Consider the following 6,307-nt stretch of genomic DNA (forward strand, 5'->3'; position numbering starts at 1 on the left):
TCACTCACTTAGTCTTATTTCTCATAAGATTCTCATTTTAGATAATGCAATATTCATTTACTAGCTAGTTAATGCAGATGCCATCAGATAATAATTTCCTGCTCTCAATTATTAAACTAGACACTTTACACAAGTTCCAAATCTTTCCTTTTTCGTTATACAGATTATTCCATTATAAAACCATTTTCAGGCTTCTGTTATCAACAAAATGTCTCTTTATAGTTTAAAGAAACTATTAAAGATTAACTTGTAAAGTATAATCTTTCAAAATATCCAGATTTTTACAAATATCAATCCTTCACCAATAGCCACATTTTTACTTATCTTCCATCCATCTTGAGATTCATTTAAAGTCACAGACAACTAGTCTTAGAGCAACTAGTTCAAGCCAGATTTTTTAGTATGAGTTATCTTCAATTGTTTTTGTTTTATATTTTTGTCCATAACTGCTTAACACCTTGAATGTTTGTGTTGTAAATGTACATATTTGCTCTGTTACAGCTATTTTACTATGTATATCACAATATACTTATCTAATGATTACAATTACCATTTTATGAATGTTGATATAAAATACCAAGTATGACATCATATAAGACATTGAACAATTTTAAAGAGTTGACCTTTGTATATAAACCTTGATGTCAATGCAAATGTACATAGTTTCAAGAAATTTAATTATAAATTTGAAAGTATCATATCTTTCTTGTCAGAAAGAACACATATGATTTAAAATATTTGTTTTTCATTTTGTCAGTCAAAAATAACTGTTATGAATATGAATATTCACAATATTCAGAATATTTCACAATTTGATAATTTTGTCATGATATACAAATTGGCTTTTTTAAACATCATATTTAATGGAATAGGTTTAAGTAGTAATTTCAGACATTTAATTGTATTATTTGAATAAAATTTTGAGCAATCTTATGACTAAATTATTATAAATATTGCACAAATGTGGAACTTTGGACTTAGCCTAACCATTTTCAAATGTAGTTATGACAATGTATTATATTTATTGTCATACTGGCGCTCAACAAGGGACGAACCCACAACAGATCTGAGCCCTACTGAGACATTTAACATATAATAATTAATATAATGCCTTTATATTTACAATATGTTTACATGTTCAGCATTATAATCAATTGAGTGTGACTGAATATTTGTTTTCCAACAATACAACAAGAACTTGTTCATCATGAACCAATACAGTGCAACTATGCATAATGAATTTTTAGTACATAATAATATTGAAAAAATGAAATTCAAGTTCGACATACCAACAATTATTATCTAGTGAAGTACCAGATGAATCATTTTTACATAAACAATGTACCTACCTAACATTATTATTTATTGTCAACCCATGAAGCATCATTCAGAAATTCATTCTCAACCTGAGAGCATAATTTCGATATTAATCTTTATTTAGCCAAAAAATATATTAATAATAATTTTTTACATGTAGAGTAAGTAACCTCTGATCCAACTAAGTTTCCCATTGGGAATTCATCCATTTATCTGGTAAGATCAGCTAACAAGACAAAAATCTAAGTCCCTGCATCAAGAAGCAAACATCCTCAGATTTACGGAGTGCTGAATATAAGATTTTTTTTACATCACAAATGAATTCATGCAAGAAATGTATAAATTATGATGTGCGCACTAAAATTATAAATCATAAATAATTGTTGTTCCTGAACTCGCAGCGTCACGGCTCGAACTTAATATTCAGCCCTTTGTGAACACATTTTGGAGCCATAATGCATTCTAGCATTTTTAAAGGAAACAACTACTTGACTGAAGCTTGGATCAACACGTGAATCTCTTTGCTCTTTGTCAAGTTCATTCCTATTTGAGCCTACGATTCAACTCTTGGAATCTTTGTGCTCTAGTAAATATTTTTCAAGCCAAAGCTAAATCTTAGCATTCAAAATTATTATGCACATGCCATAACATTATATTATACATTTTTTGCACTCCAAAATACACATAACAAAGAATATTTGTTATATTGAATTTTTCCACCGTTCAACACAACTAAGGATCAAGAAATATGAATGAGGACCGATATTGGATCATGAAGATCAACTTAAAGCAAACTCTACAGAAGAAGACTTCATATCTGAACTAATGTTTCTGACTCAAGAAAAGAAGCACGAAAAAGAGAAAATTTTTACATTGACAGCCGACAAAAGAAACATTCTGCACAAAGTACTGTGACTCACAGTACCACCTTTAACCAACATCCTAAGAAGAAGAACTCAACCAACCAACCACCCTTGTGGGTATGGTTGTAGAATGAAGAAGTATCTTTTGTCCTTCAAACCAACAAAATAAACAACATGTTCGCATAAGCAATTTCATAATGCTAAAATTAATATACAAAGAACGAAAAAGTAAAGAACTGAGGTCTTATATACCACCCTTGACACTCAGTCAATAAGAAACTCCCAACCAACCAACCCTTATGGGTTACTACACTCTGTGGATGGTAAGTATAGATTAAATTATCCTGCAACAATATTTCAGGATGTATAGCAAATCAATCTTTGTTAAAATTAAAAAGCTTTGAAAGTGAGATAGGTATACAATCATAATAAGTTGTCAGCTTACATGTGGTCAAATGTTAACACGTGTGCTCAAATTACCGCACCTTTATTGTTAACAGTGTATTCCAACAGAAGAATCAGGCTGCTGAACAAAGTGAATAAATATGCATGAACCCCTTTATTAATATTCCCTTACTTTACCTAGACAACAGGTTACCATCGGGTGTGAGTATTCTAACTACTCCCCCTACCATCACCTTGAAATCTGAGATAAAGGATATTAAATTCCAAATTATTATATTGAACCTCTTAAAGCTTGATGCTCCGAGACTTTTCTGTGTTGGGATGAAACCTGTCTTCGGTTACTTACATCCACTTCAAACACTTCCAAGTCACCATGTTTATCCTTCACATGATATCGGAAGCATGTGAACCTGTCCTTAGGCCACAATGTTATACTTTATGTTCAGACAGAACAAAGTAAAGTGTAATTATTTTCTTTAAACAAAGAATCTTTGATAATATTTTTCAATTTTAGGGTTTGCATATGTGATTTATTTATTTCAGCATTGAAACAGAACTATTTTCATGACTCAACATGTCAAGCTATGTAACCACTGACCTTACTCCATTGACAATACCCAAATTAAAACATGTACTGATACTGTCATAGTGAAAGTATTCAAGATAACTCTTCGTATCAGATGTTACATGTACACAATATAGTTATTTTGCTAAACTGTATGTTTCAAATTCACATACTAATAAAACTATGTATGTTTCATAACATACTTTTTCCAAATATATGCAACCACATAAGAATGTTACAACACTCATAGCTCATATTACTGTAATTCCGAACTTAATCACAAATGATAAGCACTATAAGTATGTAACAATCTTTACCCATCAAGTAATTTTCAGTCACATATCTGATAAAATATAGTAAGACATGTCTGCACACTGCAACAATGCCTTTGAAAAGATAAAGATACATTACAGGTAAGTAATCAAATGATTAAAATAAAAGTCTACGACATTACAAATTTGAAGTTAACTTTAACTTCATGACATCATCGTGACATCTTCTGCGTACATGTGTACGATGCATGATCAAGCATGCTATCACAGTCAAAGTACAAATATTTGAGGAGTAAGCATGGAATGCTTCTAGACTAAATTTTCTCCTCCATAATTTCAAACATCGCTGCCTGAATGTTCTTTTACGAACATGTTTAGGATGGGTTGTTACTTTCCTCCTTGCACCTGGGCAATTGGTGAAAACAGTCTTATTAATTACTTTCAATTTAAATTTGGTGCCTTTCCTTATTCTATCCTTCAACTGAACATTTGGAACACTTTGGGGAAACACCCCTTCACCATGGTGTAGAATACCGTGAAACTTCTTGTCCAAAATCATTTGTGAAAGTTTCTTCTCTACTTGGTTTACAAGTATGTTAATGCATTTTGAAACATAATCCACCAGAACACGAGAATAAGGTTCGATGATTTGACAAAGGTTTTGTTCTAACACTGTGTCATAAAGGCTGTCTAAATGTGCTCGAACAATTGGATCATTTTCCAGTTCTTCTTTAAACTTATCCACAACCTCCTGAAAGTCTACCAGAGATCTCTTAAGACTTGCTTGAGCAACACACTTCATAGCTTCAATTGCACTTCCGGCATACTTCAGATCCAGTTTCCCGCTTATGATCTGCTGCACATCTTCTGGTGTGTTCAACATTATTTTAGACAACAGCATGTACTTCAATGCAGTCAAAGCCTTTGAGCTTTCCACACTATCATAGCCTTCAAATGCTTCATAGAAGTAAGAGTATGCTGTTTTGAAGTCTATCTCATCAGCAGCATGAAGAATGCCTGACTGCATATCAAGCGATGCTTGTAGTTTTGGAGGGCAATATATTGAATTAGCTGTAGTCCGAGCTGAGGTAAGTGCTGCACGTGCTTTTGAAAGATTACTCAAGGCATGGTAAGTTTTACTTTCTAGAAGTTGAACCTCTAGCAATAACATTTTGTCATCAAACTTATTCAGTTCTCTTAATAAGGTCGATCCTAGGTGAAGAGCTTCAGTAAACATGCCAGTGTCAAAATACAAAGCTATTAGGCAGACTTCCAAATACTGCCCGAGGATAGTATTTTTATCTTCTTTTGTACACTCAATGCATTCCTTGCACAACTGAACTTTACTGCCAATGTTGGCTTCCAGATCCAAGAACATGTCAACCAGAGCACGAACCAATTTTGCTGCCTTCGCCTTACTAATGGTGCAGAGGAAGGGTCTCGTCTGCTTAATAAGTTCAGACAGTTCTTTTGCTTTGCCATCTTTCTTGTAAGTCTCTCCTAGTTTCAAGATACTTTGTTCTTTGACACAAATTGCATCTTCTTCACTTTCATCTCCCTGTTCTTGCAGAAGCCTGGACATATCATACATTTCCTCTAACTTATCTGAGGTTGACATTAACTGGGCTCTTTCCACACATATAGCCGCCATTTTTGTCTTTTCGCCCACCTCGAGTTCATCTTTGATCTCTTCTCTAAGCTCTGTACAAGTAGCTTCGATTTCATCTCTGAACACTCTGACTTCTGAGATACTAGTTTTAATAATATCATTCAGCTCTGTCAATTGAGCATCAGTCTTTTCCTGATTAGCTTTGAGATCCTCCTGATTAGCTTTGAGCTCTGTTTGGCCATCCTTGATAGCACTGAGAGCAGCCATAACATCTGCCAAGCAGAAATCACCCTTTGGATCTGACATATTTAAAGGTAAAAACACCTAACCTCAGAAACCAGAACAAGAAGCAAAACAATACAAAGATTATTATAAGCTTGAACCTTTTCAACTAATCACCTGACGTCTCATAATCTTAAATATATAACAACTTTGTCAGTATATTTTAAACTCGGTATCGGCACAATAGGTAACTATGGTGCTATGTTGAAAAGGAAATTTAAATTTACATATACTGATGAACAGTGTTTATGTTCATACAATAATAAATATTTTTATAATTATTACATTGATAAAATAACTAGAAATAACAAATGTTATAAGAGCATCAAATTATGCAATTGTTTACAAGAACATTTATAACATATAAATGTTATTTATATGTAGAAAACATTTCTTTATTATCTCCTTGTGAGACAGGGCAAGTCCTTCACTAAATATTTGAGTATGCCTCAGTTCTACATCTGAGCACACTCAACATGTCAAATTCTTCAATCAGGTCCACAAGATGGCTTCCTTCAATTTTCAAAACTTCACATTTGGCTTATTCGCATCCAAAATGCAGAAAATATTTCACTCACTTAGTCTTATTTCTCATAAGATTCTCATTTTAGATAATGCAATATTCATTTACTAGCTAGTTAATGCAGATGCCATCAGATAATAATTTCCTGCTCTCAATTATTAAACTAGACACTTTACACAAGTTCCAAATCTTTCCTTTTTCGTTATACAGATTATTCCATTATAAAACCATTTTCAGGCTTCTGTTATCAACAAAATGTCTCTTTATAGTTTAAAGAAACTATTAAAGATTAACTTGTAAAGTATAATCTTTCAAAATATCCAGATTTTTACAAATATCAATCCTTCACCAATAGCCACATTTTTACTTATCTTCCATCCATCTTGAGATTCATTTAAAGTCACAGACAACTAGTCTTAGAGCAACTAGTTCAAGCCAGATTTTTTAGTATGAGTTATCTTCAATTGTTTT

At 32.6% G+C, this 6,307-nt stretch overlaps 1 pseudogene; it reads right to left on the bottom strand.

Moving 5' to 3' along the window:
• Positions 1-3,600: 3,600 nt before the first annotated feature.
• LOC145982344 (26S proteasome non-ATPase regulatory subunit 11 pseudogene) lies at positions 3,601-5,348 on the bottom strand (annotated as a pseudogene).
• Positions 5,349-6,307: the final 959 nt, after the last annotated feature.

Source organism: Lepisma saccharinum, unplaced genomic scaffold (assembly GCF_977018435.1).
Source record: "Lepisma saccharinum unplaced genomic scaffold, izLepSacc3.1 HAP1_SCAFFOLD_132, whole genome shotgun sequence".
Classification (NCBI taxonomy): Eukaryota; Metazoa; Arthropoda; class Insecta; order Zygentoma; family Lepismatidae; genus Lepisma; species Lepisma saccharinum.